Source organism: Synchiropus splendidus, chromosome 5 (assembly GCF_027744825.2).
Source record: "Synchiropus splendidus isolate RoL2022-P1 chromosome 5, RoL_Sspl_1.0, whole genome shotgun sequence".
Classification (NCBI taxonomy): Eukaryota; Metazoa; Chordata; class Actinopteri; order Syngnathiformes; family Callionymidae; genus Synchiropus; species Synchiropus splendidus.
The window spans coordinates 24,637,981-24,657,916 of record NC_071338.1 but is presented as its reverse complement, the minus strand read 5'-3'; the positions used below and the strand labels follow the sequence as shown (position 1 = coordinate 24,657,916).

At 41.3% G+C, this 19,936-nt stretch overlaps 1 protein-coding gene across 3 annotated transcripts in view; it reads right to left on the bottom strand.

Moving 5' to 3' along the window:
* LOC128758525 (talin-2) overlaps window positions 1–19,936 on the bottom strand; it is a 90,344-nt gene that overhangs the window by 51,466 nt on the left and 18,942 nt on the right. For 2 of the 3 annotated variants that reach the window (XM_053864549.1, XM_053864551.1), the window contains exon 2: window positions 12,105–12,144. The gene's annotated coding sequence lies outside the window, so the exon portion shown is untranslated. Of the gene's footprint in view, window positions 1–12,104; window positions 12,145–18,588; window positions 18,632–19,936 lie in introns of all 3 variants that reach the window. The other variant, XM_053864550.1, reaches the window with a different exon arrangement.

The window sequence follows — 19,936 nt, the reverse complement described above, 5'->3', positions numbered from 1 at the left end:
GTACATGCGATTTTCCACGTCTGCAGTGGACTGATGAACGCTTTGGAGGAAATCTGTCACAGTGACGTTAGTCCGTTTGGACAGGTTTCCTGATTTAAGTTCAAGCCACACGCCACAAGACTTGATCTCATTCATAACACTTGAAAGAAAGATAAGCTAAACTGGCCACAGCGCTACAGGAAGCTAACTGACTGAGACGTCAAAGACATTCAGATAAATTATTCAAATTAATATGATCAACTCCATTTGGTGAAAAGTGAAAGGCGCATTTTTCATCTTGTCGGCTTGATAATGAGTCCCCACGCAGACATGAAACACTGAATAGTTTTGGGTTTTTTTCCTGCCTCCTGTGTAAGACCAAAACATTATTTCTCAGTTATCTTCTACAATCTAGAAAAATGGCCGGATAAACAGCAGGAAGACATTAGAGATGAACGATAATAATGCACTACATAGACGTTAACAAGATTAACAGCAGGATTCAGTGTCGAAGCCAGGAGGGAGTCCATTGTGAAATGTGGAGTTTGATTTCTATTAAACAGTGCTTTTGTTCATTAAACTAAAGAGCACATTTAACCCAAATGGCTTGAAATTGTGTCCACAGTGTATTTTTGGCTTGACGAACCTTGACTATGTGCATCAGGGGTCGGGAACCTATGGCTCCCGATCCCATGTGGCTCTTTGTACTCTCTGGCATGAGAGATAAGAGTGCAAAATCCCGTCAGTACTAACTGCAGTTCATCTGACTTATTTCCAATGCTATATCCTGTCGCCTTAATGCGTGTAGCAGCATGTGAGGTCCCATCACCCTCAACAAGCAGCTCAGTAAGGGTGACTTCCCATAATGCTCTGCAGCCCTAATAAAATAACATAGAATGAACAATGATGATGTGTAAGTTATTATGCTAATAGAAAACTTTTGACCACTAGTTTAAAGTTGGGAAGAGTTTCAAAGCTGTTGGGTCAACCTAAAGGTAACGTATTGCATGACAGTATCAGCACTCAGACTAGAAAAGTAATAAAGCTGTGATGAGGCTTCTGAGGTCACACTTTTGATATACTGCCCAATATAGTGATGAGATTTTGAGCCGGCCGTTTCACACGTCCATAAATCACATTTCCCAAAAAGCCATTTAAAATGATTGCTGCTCTAAACGTAGACTGTTTGAAAAGACGATTTAAACCCAAACCACGCTGGAAACACAAACGATAACTTTAATTATTAGTCATATAAATCCTCATCCACCCCCCGAAAAAAAACCCTAAATCTCTTCCTCTTTCTGCATCACACAAAGCAAAGTCTCCATCAAAGCTGGATTACCAGCCAAGCGTCCGATCATACATTTTCCAATCTCTGTAATGAGAAAGGATTTGCTGAGATCAAACGTGATTGTTGAGGTCCCAAAACACTCGAGTACAACCGACTCATTAGGCCGCTTCCAAATCCAGTCTGGGAATACGGCTCCGGTGTGAACACGGCAGAGGCAATCCCCTTCAGTCGTTGGGGATGCTCACAGTGCAATAATAGAAAAGGCTCAAGGCACTGATGCGAAAAATGTTTTTTTTTTTTTTTTTTTTAAACAGGCTATTTTGTATCAGTATTCATTCAGATTCAGATTCAAACGGGAATTGTTTTTCAGCAGCTACATTCCCACACTACTTGCTCCGACGTCTTTATGATTGAGACTGTAACAGAAAAAGGAGTGAGATACGTACATTTTTATTCTCTGATTAACCAGGTTTTTTTTTTTTGCAACATACAAACATACATAGTCCCGCACAGTTCCCTCACAAGGATGAGATGGTCATCAAATGAAAGCCCAAGTCCTTTCGAAGGTCTTGTCCTGGTCCTAATTACACATGTGGTCTGGAGATTGACCCGAAAACATACAAGAGACTGTCTGTGGTCCGTAACAGAACATGCATTGAGTCCAGATCTGTGGTTTCACAGTAGGTCAGTTTTAACTGGGCTCTCCCCTTTCTCCAGCCATGTCAGTGAATTCTGAACAAGTAACGTTGTTACTTAACATTCTGAAAAGCAGGAACCAAGTTGCTGTACATACCGTACCGTGATAACCTCCAAAGGAAGAAAATTCATTGGCTCATGGGTATCAGAGACTTGACTGAGAATATGAACATCTTATTTTCAATGAGATTCGAACTTCATAGTTATAGGCGACAGAGAGCCTGATCTTCAGACGTCAACTGTACTATCATACAAACAAGAGGCAACGAAAGGCAATAACAAGGTGGCAGCAATTATAATTATACTGGATGGTAGTGGAGGCTTTACGTTCTGTGTTCACAGTCCTGCCATGAATGACGGTGATGATGCTCAGCCATCATCTAATCATCTGTAAAAGTTATGTAATACACTATGGCCGCCGCCGAGTGACGTCACAATACAGTTTAGCTGAGTGAATTTACTTCGTTCCCAAGCTGCGTGTCATATTGAAGACTTTCCAGTACGATTTTATCTCTAACCATTTTCAAGCTACAACCACAGTGACATCAATGTTAAATGTTTACTGATAAATCTGGGTTAAATCATTTCAATGAAAGTGTGAAGTAATTAGACTTTGGAGGCGCAGCTATGACAAGAGAATTAAAAAAGGCGATCTGGGATTTATTTTTAAATTGCAGCTTCCTCAAATGACCTACCCTGCCTTTAAGAGACTAAACTGGTTCATACTTGTTAATTAGTAATTAAAATCATTGAAAAATGAGCAACAACAAAATGACGAGGACAATTCTTAACTGCTAGAAATGTGCTAAAATTGGACACCATGCTCAAGAGAATAGCAAAATTATATGGAAGTCAAATTCACATTGACGACAGCAGTCGTCCAAAAATGGGCTGACAAATGAAACGCTGTGTATAGAACCACGCAGAGCATCTTTTGGAAGATTTTCCTGACAGCAATGACGGAGCTGCCTCTCACACTCCCAACATTACATCTCACAGTCATTAATACGCTGTTCACTCCTACACGTTATACATAACACAAAGCGTCCTAACGCCTCCTGGCTGAAAACCCAACATCACCAGTTACACCTACACTGCTCTGATGTACCGCACACTCGTACAAACTGCAAAATGTAAAAGCTCCTTTCAGCTGGTAACAGCCACTTCTATTTTGTTAACTCTGTAGAGATGCAATTCAAATGCAATAACCACAGCTGCACAGAAATAGCAGTCTCCTGTTTGGGGCTGTCTGAAAAGCTTTATATCATGTTCAAGGTTCAGCTATCCATAGGTCTTTTTGACTCTCAATATAGAAGTGTGTCCTTGCTCTGGTACTAGTGTAAACGTAAAAATGAAGTGTCTACTCAAGTGAGGATCTGAGATAAACGTGCCAGTCACAATCCTTATAAAGGATCTGAGCCTGGTCGCGATCGTCGTTCAAAGGTTCTGTAATCCTGAATTGAACAACGGGAGTCACATCTGAACTCTAAAAGACTGTGGAGGTAGTTTTTTTATCAGTAGCATGTAGGTGCAGCTTTCATGTCATTGCTACATAGCTCCGGCCCTTACATGTGTACGTTACCTTGCCACGCAAAAAAAAAAAAAGACAAAAATCACTGTGGACAGTGACAGAAAAGACAAGAATGGACCGGTTTTCTGACAATATTGGATTTCAAATAACAGATGAAGAGCACTAAGACCACTTCTGTTACAGATGCCACTAGCGTCAACAGTTGGAAGTACAACAAACATTTTCAACTATTTGCAGCAGTGGCACAAACTTCTATCTGGTCATTTTTGTATTTATTAAGGATGTAATTCATGATCTCAATCAAATCAAATAATAATTTAAAAAAACATGTTTCAATTGACAACACCTTATGCCGTCAAAACTATTCATAACAGATTATATAAAAAAGAAAATAACTTTTCAGATGCAATCTGTCTTATTCTCACCATATAAATACAACAATTTAATAACACACTTATAACACAGTATAATTATGTGCCGTATTATATATGAATTTCACCCAGGTCACAGGTAAAACACAAGGCGTAGAAACGCACAATAGCTCGGTGAGAACACACAAATGTCATACAGAGAGAACCCAAGTTCCCTTCAAACTAAAATCACCAATGAATGCAGAGCGAACCATATCAAAGCAGATTATTTCGGACACAGAAGGGAACATTGATTGCAACAATGAATTATTTACCTAGCCATGTGCCAAAAGATCAATTACTTTAATACATTATTAATAGTGTCACAGCAAACATTGCACAAAGAAGCATGCAATTTGTTTCAATGAATCGATGGCAGGACGTTCCATTTTCTCTGCGCCCTTCGCTGCTCAGCTGTTGGTTTACACGAAGTTCGACTTCGTCCCGCCACACAAGGGTCGTAGCAAAGCTCATTAGATAAAAAGGAAAATAGGAGCGAGAAGTGGAACACGCTGCCATTGTTCAATAGATCAATGAATCAGAGCAGCGTCTGCTGGGAAGGACCTGGCCCCGTTACTGTAACATGGCCTCTGGCCCGATAATAGATCAGCCCACTCATTAGACAGGAAAGTTCTGGAGCTCGAGAAGTGACCTGAAAGTCGTACACTTAACACCAAAGTGGACTCCTTTTATAGAGCATGGCTTTTCACTCCAGGAGCTTATTCTTAGTTGGTACTATATTGATCATGTTTGTTAGTAGCAGGGTAGAAAACAAGCCCATGTGGGATTGCGGTACCACCTGGTCAGATGACTTCGCCTCAGGAGACATGACCTGCTTTGTCCCAGGAAATACACTCACTACTATTACAATTGCTTCAGTGCTAAATATTAAAAGACTCACCAATTATTAAGATGAAAATATAATGGGCGGAAACTGCATTGCTGTGGTTCACCTGTGCTCTTAAAATTATTAGTGGTGCCCGAACTTCTGATTTGACCACTTCTTAATCACATTCGAAATTTCATTTAGCAGATCACGCTCAGATTTACAGTTTCATTCAGCATTGAATGGTTTACAAGTTTTTAGACTTTGACTCTATTTATCTAAAAAACCTTTCTTAATGTATTCCTGATATGTGAAAGGAACTGTGGCAGAGCAGAATGCTCCTCTGACACCACAACCAAGACATCCAACAAGTGACGCCAGTTGGTGAGCTAATGCCAGGACGGCCATGAAATTGCATCAAGTCACTACAAAACAAAACTCGTCGCAGCCACCTCGGTTTCCCTGATAACAATAACAACAAGTCAATAATTATTTCTGGCACAAGGGTAACTGAAGGGTCTCTTATTCCCAACCTAGTGTGTACAGTTTTCTAAATCATATTGAATATTTAAAATGGTCACTGCTTCGTATAACTGTAAAACTAGGCAGTCATACCTGGTTCTAGCAAGACCAGACTTGGCTTCTTCATCAAATTCAGCGCCAACAAACACAGGCATGTGTCAGCTATTCCACTCAGGGGGAGGACATCTCGGCCCCTGTCATTTTCAACACCAAGCGACCAGAATGAATTTGGATTTCCCAGCTGAATACCCTTGCGCGCTAGGCTGTGGAAAACTATGAGCTGTAAGCTCACTCTGGCTATCATTGTGATGAAATGGAAAAGGCAGCAACTTTCAAATAGATGCTTTAGCTTAATTTTAAGACCAAAGGTCTACTGACAATTTGAGCAATACTGATTTGAAACTGACGAGAGAGTAGCCTCGGTCAGCCTCTGGTGAACCAGGATGTTTTACAGGTTAAAGAAGTCAGCAAGAGACAGAATGATTTGATCTGAGTGCTGCAGAAGTACCAGGAGAAAAGCAGGTGTTCTTCTGTACTGAGACCATAGAGACAATTGAGATATCTGGGACATGTGACACAGCCCCACAGCAACCGTGTCTCCAGCATGTGCATGACGAAGTGAAAGGGGAGACTCAGGCGAACAGAGTTGGCAGGTAGGTGATGCATCTCCTTCAGTGGAGCAACTGAGGTCAGTGTCGGGTTTCATCCAGCTAAGAGGGGAAGCAACAGTTGTAACACAACCTGAACCCAGCCGCTCTCGTTGTCCTGTAGTCTCCTGGAGATTTACTTGCAAGTAAACCAAGAGAGAGAGCGATCAATGCAGCCTCTCGAGCAGAAAAAGGGGATCGATGTGAAATTCAAAACCCAGACACTCGCACATATTCGACCTTACAGACTGCTACAGAGTTGGGAGACAAATGAGATCACACACTGACGTTCATTTGGCATCTTTGGTTAGCAATAACATTCTGTATTTATCGTGTTTCTCAAAGCTGGTTGCTATGGTTACCGAGAAATATCTGCTTTACTCATAGCTGAAGCTGAAATTTGTTTTGGGTTTTTTTGAAAAGGTGATGAGATAAGCCGTAAGTTTGAACTCCTTCTCCGAAGACATCATTCACAACCCAATGAGAGACTGGTGAAATAGTGACTAAACTAGGCCAAGATGGAGCTGAAAAGTGAAAACCAGACAAAAAAAAGTCTGTTGGACAAGAAAAAATGCATGACAAGACTTTTACAAGTATCTTGAAAAAGGAGCAACCCAGGACTGAAAACAAGGCATGACACTTTCAGAATCAGCAAGTAGGTCAGCATCACTTGCGCAGATGGGGTTTGGACTATCCTGTGCTGATGTCCATCAATACACAGCTTTGTGTGATGCTTGAATGGCAACAGACTGTTGGACAAATATTAATCTGTGACGAAATACCCATCATTGTGTTGAGAGTCAGGACGTAGATCAGAGTGGTTTAAGGAATCCATGACTCACCAAGCCTAAAGCACCTCTGAAGGATCAGATGGACTCAGAGACAGCAGTGTCCAAGTCTTTATTTTGTTTTTCCACACAATTCCTGCGCCTCTCCAACGTGCCATGTTGACTTCCCACTAACTGCAGACTCATCCCCAGCAGAAGGACCTACTTGACTTGAGAGGCGGGAGGAAGTCGCTTAGGACCACTCGGGTACAAGTGGCAAGTGTTGTCAGGTGACATTAAGAACGTACAATCATGCAAAAGTAAACCAAACATGTGAAACATGATTCAACAACAATAATCACTGTTCAAGAGAGCCAGAGTACAACCAAGCAACACACCCCTCAAAACCTCAACAAGTCTTGACCATATTCAGGGTTTCCACTGCATATAAACGACCGTGGCACACAGTCACATCTTAAATGTTTTCAGCGTGTTTTTCACGGAAGAATCCCAAAAAAAACACAAAGACTGAAGCTCATCGCTCAACTCGTGCATTCTGGCTGGACATATGAGGAGACGGACCTCCCAAACCATTTTAGTACCTCTACATAATGGTGGGGGAAAGAAGATTTATTTGGGTGGTGGGCAAGTGACTACAGTAAATAATAAGTGAAGGGAAGTACAGATGAGAGCAGGGTAAATCAGGAATATCACAGGTTGTGCAACAAGTTTTTGCACTCGGTCCAACACTAGCTTGGAGATGGTCCAGCAGCACTCCAGCGAAACACACACAAGTCCTGAGAAAGTGCCACTATACCCTCAATAAAAGACTCTAGAATTCCTTGAGAATCTGGAGGGAAAATACAACATTCATTCATGTTTGACATCATTCATACATCACTGCTGAGGAGGCCCAAGTCATTCCTGCAGAAGCCACGACGGACTGGGCAATGACACACAACACTCCAAATACTTGGAGGACATAGGAATAGACTGAGGTGCAACAACTATATCTATATCTACTGTAGATTCAATTGTGTAGATTTGTTGAAAGATGTTTAGACAAAGTGCTAGAGACAACAGTAGCACGAAAACACATATGTGTGAGTTGTTATTCCAAAAACATGGAATTTAGAAGAGTACAAAATGTCTATAACGCATTCGCTTTGGAGGCCAAGACCTGAGAGGGAATCAGTACCAACACACTTTTGGCACCGTGAACCCACAGCAACATAAAACTTTGCAGGTAAGGTAAATTATTGGCCCCTTATCAAGGAATTGATGTCCACAAATAACCACAAATACCCGAGCCGTTCACTCATGAGAAGGGAAAGACAGTGCGGAATGAGATGTATGACACACATCCAGATATAAAGACCTTGTGGCTGCCAAGGTCTGTTCCGTTTGGCAGCGTAGCAAATTCAACATCACAAATCACCACTGATGGCACTTGAGACATCCTGATTCAGTGAACGGGGCCCAGCAGCTGTTGCTGAGCTGAGTCACCGCACCATGATCAATGCTTACCCGTAAAATGTCTCCCACAGGAAAGAATGTGACGGCATGACGAGAGAATACGATGCAGACGCTTGTTTCCAAATTCAGCCGAGGCTGCCAAGCTGTCCCCGGTCACCTCTAAATCATAACATAACACAGCATTATCCTATCTTTGACTGATGATCATGCAATTAAGGGAACTGGATTAACATTATGACCACCTGTTCTACCATTGTCATCGTTTATTCGCCTCAAAGCAGCTAATGTTCGCATCAGATCCCAAATTCTTACATGCATATCGATGGTCCAGACTGAAGAGTTTAAAAGGGACAAAAACAAAGCCAGTGATAATGCCTCCTGGTTGGAAAGAAATGGAGGAAGGAAATCTGGTTCCACAAATATTTGCCATCTAGTGACTGCTTGCGGGTCAGCATGACTGAGTCAACATATGTCTACCTCGTAAAGTGACTAATATTTTTATACGCAAAAGCTGGCCCAATACAAAGAAAACGGCGGCATGAGAAGAACTATAAAAGGTATTTGACGGCTCATCAAAATCCTATAAACCTAAACAAAACTGCCCAGAAAGGTCTGAGCTTCCAGCAACTGACGCCAACCGCCTGTTTCTCACTTTCATAAAACATTGTACACCATTTAACAGTGCAGATGAGGAGAAAATTCTGGGCTAATCTCATCCAGATAAATGCATCATTAAGTCCAGCGAGCAGCACAGCAACTTAATGCTGCTTTGTTGACTCAGTAGGTCCACAACATCTGGCCAGAGTCACATGTGGCTGCTGACACTTGGGGCCTCTGATGCATGAAATCAATGTCCACACCTGCTGCTGGATGTTAGAGAGTCTGGTGGGTCTGGATTTTAAACTTACTGACTTGGACTTAACCATCATGAAAAGAGTAATAAATACTCATGAGCGATGAACTAAAGAAAAAAAGGCACAGCTTCGGTCATCGGCTGCTGTCATGTCAAAACGCTGGGTGCGAAATCTCTTCCTAATTTTCAGGATAGTTAAAACGCTTTCACAACTTTTGATTTAAAACCTGTATGACTTTTTTATACCTCGTTTTTTCATCCAACATTGGATCTGGGTTTCACCACTTGCCTTCATAAGGTCCAGAATTTCAAAAGTGGGTGGGAAAAAAAAATCTGACTGAGGCCATCTGGCCAAACACAAGACAGCTCTTCTGTGATCGCTGCATCAGCGGGTGACTGTTATGGGAAGAATTGAAATATAATGCTACGTTCCATGAGAGGCCAAATCGTTTCTCCTTCTTCCATCATGATACAACACTTAAATCTGTGAGTAAAATCTGGTCCTGACCCAGAAAGCTGTACACTGAGATATGTACCAGAACCTCACCATTCTGCCAGATTAATCTTCTGTCTGTGCGTCGCCGAAGGGTTTGTACAACTCTAGTCTGTTATTGAACCATGACCTTAGTATTTATCTTAATACTAAGTGTTTTATTTCAGCAGCCTTCAGAGAATCAATAGCAGCGTGTTTGTGACGGAGGATTTATACTGGGCTCCTCCTCTCTGCCTGCCAGAAGAGATCATGAACACAACATGTACATCCACCTTTAAAACACTCATTTGTATAGGCTTGCTTCTATATAATGTGGTCTGAACTTCTATCTCGCTGAGACACTAGGCCACCACATTCATGTCTCTGCAGGTCGACAGCATTCATCTGCTCTGCTTTGTCTATAAAGTACGTTGAGGACAGGCTTCAGAAAGATGCTATACAAATATAGATTGATGATGATTACAGTCTAGTTAGGATTCTGATCGCATGAGTATGCATCTAATTAAATTTGCTTAATCAAAAAGTCAGACCTCCAGAGGCAGCAATATGTCCTCAAGAGGAGGCTGGCATCAAAACAAAACAAGGCATGTCAGTAATTGCTCCTTTGTTTTGTCTACCAATGGTGGAGATCACGCTGAATGCTGTAGAAATAAAAAATAGGACACCAACCTAAACAATCAATTGTCAAATGATGATGCCAAGAAGTACAACTGTTATTCTGGGTTGTTTTATCAATAGAAATATATGTTCGTGGAAGAAAGGTAAAGAATAAAAAAAAGTAAAAATGGTTGTCAAATAGAGACTAGAACATTTGTGGAATGACCAAAAATATCTGTTGTGATATTTTCATGTTGTGGAATGTACGATGCTGTCAAAACACCATCTGATCACTCTAGCTCAGAGGCCTCAGGGGCCACCGGAGGTTAAGTCTTGGAGAGGCTAGGCCAAAGACCGGGGTTGAAATGTAATCCAGTTGAAGACAAAAAAAGGCTAATAAGTTAACCAAAACAAAAATAGAATGTTAAGTAATTAACAAATCTCAGTGGTCAACAGTTACATGGTCCGTTTCTCCTTCCACATGTCCAAACCCCTTGAGTCTTGCCACCAACTAACTAGCTAACAAGGCAGAAATAGCAATGGTTGCGAGATTGCAAGTCCCGTGATTGGCCTGTACTACCTTTGTGATGCCTTGGGACTAAAGGTGTCAAACTCGACCACATAGGGGACCAAAAGGTTAAAGGGCGAGAGGCAAACAAAATTATATTTAAAGTAAATGAAAGAATATCTGTGCTTAGCCTAAAAATACATTTTACTATTTCACCTCTGTCCATGGCACAGAACACAATTGGTGACACGCGATTCAGCAGCTCTAACTTAGCATCTCAACCAAGGCGGCTCTTTATAGTGACGTCATGTCTCGATATTCTAATGCTCTAAAAGACCCACTCAACACCAAACACTGTAGCTGGAGCAGCCACTGTGAGAATGTCCATAAAATCACAGCACGAGACTAATTCGTTTTTCCTCGTCTTCCTGCCAGCAAGCGAGAAAATGGAGTCAAGTCAACCACGCACAGGGCTGCAGTTAATTAACGGAGGTGAAACCTCCACGTCTCAGCCCTTCAGAAGGAACACACCGAACCTGCTCTCTCAATACAACTGGAATGTAAAATCAATTGAGCTCAAATCTGGTCATTTACTGAAGCAAACCAACATTAGAGCTCATTAGAGTGGCCCAACACCAGATGCTGTTGGTGAATTAACCTCTGTGACTTGCTCATTAGAAAAAATAAACTTGCAATACAATAAAGAACATTTCAAACATGACACAATTTTATCCTAAAACGGTCCACATAATTGTGTGGACCGAGATTCTAGTTTAGTAATGATATCTCCCAGAGGCTGCCGGACAGATAGGGAGGTGAGAGCTACTGCGAGTGTGACCTGTGCCACAGAGCTGTGAACAGAATTAGCACAACGCCCTGACAAATGACACAACCACCAAGTGTACAATCCAAACTTTTAGTCTTCCTTCTGTTCACATCCTCTTCAGGGGCTGAACTTGGTGCTATGGGTTTGAAAGACTGAGAATTTGCTCTAATGCTTTGTTGAGGTTGGAGTTACACGGTTAAGTTCAGTCCTAAACTGCATTCAGCAAAAAAGACATCACATATTGAAGAGACTTCTTACAACAGACTTTGTTCAGTTATTACAAGCTAATTGTGTAAAACTTCAAGTATTTTCCATGACATGCAGCGGTCACCAACCATATAAATGAAAGTTAACAGGCAACAGTCAGCCCGTTCCACCCCGATGGTGCTCGACAGCAGGACTAGGATCGCAGATGCCAAGACAAGACCGGAGCACTCCGATGCCGACATCTAAACACAATCGTCAGCAGCAAATTCTCCGACATTTGTCATGGAAATCGTGAGGCACTCTTATCATTCATAACCAGCACTGGCTCAACATAAAACGTATCAAAGCTTTCTGCAGCGGCAACAACACAGTGTCAAGAAAAGAAAAAAAACCTTCCATTTCACAGTTCATTTGGGAGAATTACACATTTTCTGCTTGACGGCTGTACAGTCACTGACTGCAATGGTATTCTTACCAGATTTATCGGAGCGTTGAACGTCTGCTGATCCTTACAGCTGAGGAGAGAGAAGAAAGAGACGAAGAGGATGAGAAACAAAAAAAACATTTTTTTTTTCTTTAATGTGAAAGAGTTTCATTCAGAACGGTATAAGGAAGTACTTTTCCGTTTAAGGGGAGCATTGATTGAATAGTTTCAAATAAAAACATTTAAGTAGCTAGAAGTAGGTTTCACTTGAATTATTTAAATCTTGACAGAGAGGAAAGTGAGTGTTGATCATACAAGTCTGTGTCTGATCATCCCCCACTGAACGCTTCTAATGAAGTTTCAATCATTCTTTTCCTGCTGCTCAAAATAAAGTCTCTGTTATGTTTTCTCAGGCAATTACAAAGTCGATTACAAATTTAAGCAGATTACAGAAGCAAATTAAAACCTGGAATTACCTTGCAGAAAGGATTCTCCAGAGTTTTAGTTCAAGACAAAGATAGAGATCTTTGATTAACATTGATATTGAAAATGTTGACAGCTGACAATAAGTTAAACTTGTCAATAATTCTTGAAAGAAATCAATTAATGTGTGAACTGAATAATGCAGCCACACGCTTTGAAACCCAAAAAGACTCTGAAAAAGTGCCTGAAAAAACTTTGTATTCTGGACCAAACAAACAAACTCCATCCTATGAGGGTCAGAATTATTGAAAATATTGGGAACAAAAGACAACACGTTTTTCAGTACCGTCATATGGCACCCTATTAATGTCGATATAAATCTGGCAGGAATATCAAGATTGTTCAGTTCATCAAAAACCATCAGTTTACTGATGTTAGTCTGACCGGTGGCTCGCATTAACCTTGTCTGTTTTGTTATTACCTATGGCTACCAGGGGTGGTAGAAAATATTAATTCCCTCAAATTTTGTAATACTTGATGCTGCGATATTGTATCTTTCGGCACTTATTCTTTTGACCAAGGGTGCTATTTATTCCTCTACTGGACTGCGAAATAACTGAAAGTCTAACTGGACTACAGTCATTAGGACTGCATTATCTGATTCCCCCCCTTAAAATGGGGGGGTGGATATATTGCTGAACTTACAGTATCACAATATATCATATCACCACTCATCTATAGGGATACGCATCTTACTGCAAGATACGGCCATTAGCCAAACTTTCTTCCATTAAAGATACAGATTGAATTAACAGAGCAGTCGACCTGTAAACTAACTCTCGACTTGTACTGAAAAAGTCCAGCGTGACAAGAGAAATACCAAGGTGTTGTCAAGTGAACTGTGAGATGTGATGTGTCCTGGGTTGGTCCTGGACATACCAGGCATCCTGTCAAGACCCCCTCACTCAGGCTGTCACCATGACAGACCAATTTAGACGACACTGCACCTTCACCTTTCCCATGCTAAACAGGATTGGAGATGGAACACATCTCAGGACAGTCAAGTCCACTCTTTTCTAACCAAGAACCACGGTCTAAGAATTAGAAAAGCTGACCTGAATCGGACATCTACACATTCAGCGGTAAACAATTCCAGCTGCGGGTTGAAGGCCTCAGCTGGATGGAGTCAACATCACCACAGAAAATTCAATACACACAATTCATGTTTGACCAAAAACAATGCAGCACTGGTATCTGGTCTTAAAATACTCAATTCTACTGGTGCAAAGTGCCCTTTAACTCTCCAAACTGAAGCACTGGAGCATTTACAAATCTATAATTAAAGGCTCTACTGAATTACGGCAGTAATGATTTATTTCAAGGAAACCCAACCCAATTGCAACACACACTCGCACACAAATACACAGTCCACTTCCCTCCACATCAGAGCCAATTACCAGATTCCCTCTGCTCTAGTTAGAGATGCTCTGAGCAAATATTTGAGCTTCTCTAGTAAAGTAGCAGCAGCAGTTATCGGGGTCACTCTGGGCTTTTTCTTAACCAAACACAGCAGCTACATGAGATTCAATTAAAATGAAATTTGTTTTGGAACGAGCCGGTGGTGGTTGTGGAAAAGGTCTCAGAAGCCCCCGACAGCGTTGAAAAACAAAAATGTGGCTCTCGTTACACGGTTGCCTCGCAAATCATATAACTCACCGGCGGTCGATGCTCTGTCACGACTATTCATTTCATGTTGGCTAAGTGACTGAAACGCCCCCCGAGACGATGAGTGAGAGTTGACAAAGGTTTGAATATGAACAATATACAACAGTACACTGCACCTCTGAGGACAGAAAATGATACATGGTTTTAGTCGAATTGTAATGTCTTTTATTTTAAGGACATAACTTCTATGATGGGACCTCTATTTTCATGAGGATGTTTTCCTGCCAGTCTTCCACTTAAAACCCTCAACAAAAATATATTAGTCAGACAGGGAAGCCGTCCCCGCTGTGAATCCATGAATACCTATTCTACATGTGTCACTACGGCCTGCCGGGGCCCCTCTGCGGCAGTAAAATATTCAGGATGAGAGCATCAATTCAAGGATGAGTGGAATATTTCACTCTCCGGGTTATTGCACCTGTCCAGCCGGCACCGCATCCTGCTCAGAGTCAGAGTTAATGGCTGCGGAGCTTCACTGACAGAGCGGAGACTGATGTCGGACGAGTGAGAGACTCTCAAGGTAGAGCGTAAGAGAAGAACCTCGACTCGTCAGAACCAAACGAAGATCGCGAGATTAGCTTCATCCCTGAAACTATGAAGAATGAGGAAGTCAAGCGCTAACAGCTGCATTCTGATGAAAGCCAAAGCCCCACATGGTTAATGACCGTCGACCCTCGCAGCAACAAACTGGTGTATGTGACTGTGACTCGAGCAGGAAGCGGGCAAATACTCCAGTGTTGAGGTAACTGATTCCACTGTGACTCACTTGGTCTATCTGGTCCGGCCACATCCATCAAACCATGACTCAACAGGAAGTCATAATTATACATAGATTTAGTTTCTACAGCCCTAAATAATATTTATAAAATAATGCCATGCTCACTATACTTGCACCCTGGGGAAATTTGAACGTCACGGTGGCTTTAGCTATAATATCGTAAAATACAGTACAATTGAGAAAATGGCTAATACACTAAAATTAAGATGGATCAAGTTTGTTGGGTTATCAGAGCTTTCGTGGCTGCAGTGCATTATTGGGATAGGTCAAGGGGTGAGAGCACATTTCACCAGCAGACTGACAATAACAGAAACTATTCAATTTCATAACAGGAGAAATGTTTTCACATACCAAGTCTAAAGTTTGATATTAAAAAAAATAATAATCAACTGATGTAAAAACAAAACTGAACAAATGAAAACATGGAGTTTTTTTGACATTGGTGTGAAGACGAAAGAAGTATTTTCTACAAGTTCACACCCGAGGTTTAAAGAGATCTTTGAGAAATAATCACAATGAGTGTCTACTGCCATAATGAAATGAGCACTGTTTTAGTGACAGATGAGGATTAATTTTTTTTTTTAACCAAAAAAAGTTGTTTTTTTTTTTCCATTCAACAATTGGAGGCTAAAAGCTGCCTAACAGCAAGCAGGATGTCGAGGTCCAGTACACCTAACACCCCATCTCCTCCACTGTTTTGTGAATGTTTAAAAAATAAATAAATAAATGTTGTGACATGTATGTAACATGACTCAACACTACCCTGTGGTCTCTTTGCTGCAATCAATTCAAATTTTTCATATTTTATGTTCTCATAAAACAAGTATTACGACTATGACTTCACTCGAGTTTCATTCAAAACACACAAAACATCAACATCAAACGTCATCAACCCACACTTCCTCTCAAAGTTCACCGTCCTGCAGAACACATCAATGCCCTCAAAACTTTCACCTGCAACTCCGAGCTGAATTCCAAAACGACCACATTCCACGATAATAAATGGTTATCAAGCAGCTCTGGCTCATGTAACAATAAACCACCCAAATCCGCAGATGGGGGAGGGGGTGCGGGGAGTTAACAGATCAAGCGGCGGTACAATAGCACAGGAATCTGTGGAAGGTGTGGAACCCAGTGTGATAGCAGATATTTAAGGACTTGTTCAGTGTTCAGGAAAAGTGACTTAAGAGACATTTGCATTCCGGAGCCTCTCCCCTCCACGCCTGAGGGGCTTTGCCGTGAGCAGCTGGCTAATTTATTGAACCTGCTGATTAAGTGCGACATTTCTTTTATCGTCGAGCAAATAGTGCTAATAAAAACTACATTTGGTATCAAGACTTGTAACGCATGATTAAGAAAGTGTGTTCATTTAGACAGGGATCAATTATAAGCAAAGTCTCATGAAGCCTGAATCTCTTAAGGAATTCACTGTCACAGCCGTCCCGCTGCCTCATTAACCTCACCGTGGGGTTAAGGTGGGAGCAGCCAGACGGCGTCGAGGTAACACTACCATGGAGCCCCAAAAATGAGGCTTGATTAAAAACCCCATAGGGTGATTCAATCTCACCACACATCGTCCGCACAGTCGGACCGAGCTCCAGTATGAGACTTTAACACAAAGACGCTGTCACGGTGCGGCTCAGGAGCCAAACAACCCAAGTGATAGACAGATTTTGTCATGTTTAATCTCACTCCCAGTGGGCGGACTAAACAGAAGCCGATGGCTGAACATTCACTTGGGGCCGCAAACTGAAACATAACAAACAGACTCCAGTGAATGTTTCTGCCCTTGGAAGTTGGACCAGGTTTGTAACCTCCTAAATCAGTGCACAAGTGAACTGATTTAACGGTTCAAATAAGTTGCATCCACCCCACTGGCAAACAGCAATGACTATGATTACTGTACATGACCCCCCCGGTATAAGGTCAGACTTTGAAAATGCATGGTAGATAATTGAGACAATTTTGGGTCCATGGAAATAGAAGTAATCTTGGTCCGACTATGGAGGGGACATTTTTACGGACAACGATGAGTAGAACAGCAGAGCGCATCATTCAGTACAAATCTTTCTCCACTGATGGTGAAGGAGGGCTAGCTAGCCTTGCGAGTCACACTTGACTACAGACCGGGACTCTATGCCACTTAAGTACTGGGGAGCAAACTGCAAAGGAATTAGACAGAAAAAACATGACACAGTTCTACTTATATTTAATTTTATTCTGAAACTAGCAAGTATTCTTGAAAGCAGAAACATATTTTGATCAATCCAGGATAGTGATGGTGTTGAACCACCAGCACAAAGTGTTGATTCTGGACTTTGTTCTCTGATCTACGCACCATGTCCGAAATAACAAATGAACCATGTGCTGTTTGCAGATGCCATTAATTGTATCAATAGGGAAGAGGATCTAAAAGTATTAAAGGAGAACACCAAAATGGAGATAATGCAACAATGGCCGCATAGATAGACTCTGTAGTGTAGGAAAAAAAAAAAACAACTTGGTGGCGGTAACTTGTCCTTCACAATTGATTAAAAAAAAAAAAGACATCAGATGCAGCATCAGAGCACATGAAGCACATAAACAGCTGAATGGAAATATCTATCCAGTCAGCAGTGTATAATGAACAAATGTAAAACTATTTGAACGAAAGTGGTGAGAACCGTGTACTGTACTCTGATACTCTATAGACCTAAGGTGTGTGTGGACCAAGAGACTACCGATTACAGACATGACCAATACTTCGACACATATAAATTAATTTTTTTGCAAGAGAAAGATTACTGAGAAAGATCACTGGAGCTTCCTCGTAAAGTGAGAATGAGCCTCTTTTATCTCCAATCTGGTGACCAGAAGCATTTGTTTACCCTGACGTCACCATCCTGGTCTACAAAAATCCCTATTCTGGTAAAGCTGAACAATTGCCAGCAATTCGATCCCATGTCGTCTAGTCTTTGCGGTCCACATAAGAAGCTTATTTCTCTCTCTTCGTTCAAGCTCAAAACAGTGGAAATATAGCTTTAGAGACGTCAAACAAAATGTTCTCCTCGTAAACCAGAAATAAATCACAACAGTCAAATGCTGCTGGACGCTAGAACCGGTGGGTTTGGCTTTGCAATCAGCTTCTCCTATATATCCTCTATATATATCCTCTAGTTGGATTCTGTTGTGGTTTTGTAATGATTGGAGTTGACTCAAGTAAGTTGATAAAATAAATGCCGAAACACTTAGCTTAGCAAACTGACCAAGAAGGGACAGAGATGGTCAACACTTTCCTCTCATGAATGATCCAGTGACAGGGACAGACGGGGAGCACTAATTATATATATATATATATATATATATATATATATATATATATATATATATATATATATATGTTTTATGTTTATACCTATGAATGTGGACTACAGGGAGGCTGAGACAGGATCTGCGGCACTTTTGTGAGGTGTGTACTGTCCTGGTAGGAATGAAGACTGTACTCATGTTCCATACCAACGAAGAGTGAGTTGGACAAATCAAATTTTCACTCACTAAAGACAACTTTTTGTGACATATACCCCAGATAGATTTTAACAAGTCTGTTTCTCATCATCTCTAAGAACAAACCTCAAGATTTCTGTGAATCCAAGACGGGAAAAGTATGTAGACCCTGAAATGAGAAGGAAGTTGACGATACATTAAAAGCGCGTTTTTCAGAACAATGTTTTCCATCAGCTTAAAACAGATTTTGATAATTAATTGCAGCAATCAAATGAGCACATTAAGATTTAAACAGTAATAAATACCATTTAAGGACGACGCAGCCAAATTACCCACAGAAGTTTTACACATCTGCAACATCTGTCATGTGTGGTGATCGGACGCAAAGCTTGACAATTTCAGCACAAATTCTCCCGGCGTTCTAATCAAAACAAGGCACTCTGCAAATGAAGTGTTCTTTAAGTTTCATCTTTTACTATTCTGGTATCATTATTGAATTCTTGGAGAGAAGAGACGACATCTGGAGAGCAGCTGCTGCCTTACGTCACGTTACATACACTCCAAGTCGCACACGTTACGTTGCTACTTCAGGGGTCCGGGGGTCGACAGCTCTCTGTCCATTTAATCTCTTCTAGGTATAGACAATCTTTGGAAATCAAACACCACACAACCACATGAACACACAGAAATAGACGCACACACAGACGGGACACACACAGAGAGCGTCTCGTCTTTCTTCTATACAAGGCAAACATTCAACCCTCTCCTGGGACTGCACAGATTCTCAATGATTAGTCCTGCCCTTGCACAGTGAAGAGGGAGAGGGTCGGGTGGTGGGTAAGAGGGGCGCTCTAATTCAATTACACACCGTCCTGCTCCCAGTTCAGCTTGACTCCCAGTTCCTTGAATGGAATCGAAACCGAACAGGAGGAGGACGAGAAGAGCATTGACAATGGTTCCAAAACCAAAAATCTCCATTGGTTTGAGAAGCATTTCAAGAAATGTATTGGGTGAGTCAACACTTAAAAGCATAGGAATTCCAAATAACTGATCTTTGACTTGCTGACACAAGCTATTGAAGGTTGATAGAAATTTTAGATTTTCGTTAAAAACATTTTACCTTCGTTCATTTCATGATTATACCTCTAAACGTTCATTTTTATTTTTTATACCTGGGGTCAGAGAGGACCCCCTCAAAGTACACACACTGACATATTTACACTTAAAGGCCCTTTTATGCTCAAAGTTATGTACATATACGGACGGACTTCTGTCCGTGCTCATACATTCCTTTAGTCCGTATTTCGCCACATTTCCAAAAAGCTTATGGAGATAGGCCAGAGCAGTACCACAGGAAAAAGTGGGGGCAGTGTTTCTGTTACTACCTGACACGTGGCTCTAATGAGACACGAAGAAGACATAACAATGGGGGAAATTCTCTGTCTTCCAGTTGCAATGTATATTACCAGCCTCA